The sequence below is a fragment of the Galeopterus variegatus genome, unplaced genomic scaffold (assembly GCF_000696425.1).
Source record: "Galeopterus variegatus unplaced genomic scaffold, G_variegatus-3.0.2 Scaffold974, whole genome shotgun sequence".
NCBI lineage: Eukaryota > Metazoa > Chordata > Mammalia > Dermoptera > Cynocephalidae > Galeopterus > Galeopterus variegatus.
In genome coordinates, this window is record NW_007727085.1 from 197830 (window position 1) to 198669 (window position 840).

General features: G+C 50.2%; 1 protein-coding gene across 1 annotated transcript in view; it reads right to left on the bottom strand.

Moving 5' to 3' along the window:
• LOC103591489 (aryl hydrocarbon receptor-like) overlaps nucleotides 1-840 on the bottom strand; it is an 88734-nt gene that overhangs the window by 17435 nt on the left and 70459 nt on the right. The window lies entirely within an intron of this gene.

The following is an 840-nucleotide window of genomic DNA, read 5'->3' on the forward strand; positions in this document are numbered from 1 at the left end:
GAGAAAGTTAGCATGAAGAATTAAACATTAAATCTTGGTCTTCTGGAAGTGAATATCAGATGCTCTGTGTTACCCAGGAAGTGTCACAGCTTTCTCAGCTGTTTATCAGCCTGTCCCACTGAGAACAGCCTACAGAGTGAAAGTTTTGATTCCCTTTCCCGCAAAAGGCCACATGGCATGGATTCACAGCAGAGGCGGATGAGCAAAAAGAGAGGAAGGTAGGTTGAAGGACTGCCATTTTTGAGGAGAGGCACCTGGCCAGATTTCTGCAGAGCAATTTCCTCTAAATGTGATTGATGGAAGATTCTAGATTCAGAATTTGAATTCTGGCAAATGGAGTCTTCAGTTCTCTGCAATTAGCTTTCAGGACTTCAATAGCAGTAGTCATTTGGTACAGGCCTGAGAATTCTATACATGAGGATGAGATTCCATGAACCACGAGGATGAGGAGATTCCCATCTGGGAGGGCAGAAGGAGATAAAGGCCACTCTCCCGTCCCTTTAGGGAGGAAGTGATGCATATGTACAGGCTTGGGATAAACGCACAGCAGAGAGATGAGGCCTGTACATACAATGCTAAAAGCCATGGACAGGTTCTCGTGCGGGACTCAGCCTCCCGGACTGTGCCTCATCCCGCACCAGCACCCCCGAAGGAAACACCTCCCTACTTGCTAGCCAGAGAAACCGAGGCTCACGGGGTTTAGCCTCTTGTCTAATGTCAAACAAGAGAAGAGTTGTGGCCCTGGGGCGCTGGGCCTGGTGTATCGGAGGGACTTCCGGGCTGGCGGCCTCACTGTGGAAAGCAGCGGGTTGCACAAGCCTCTCCCACCAGCCGCCTCCC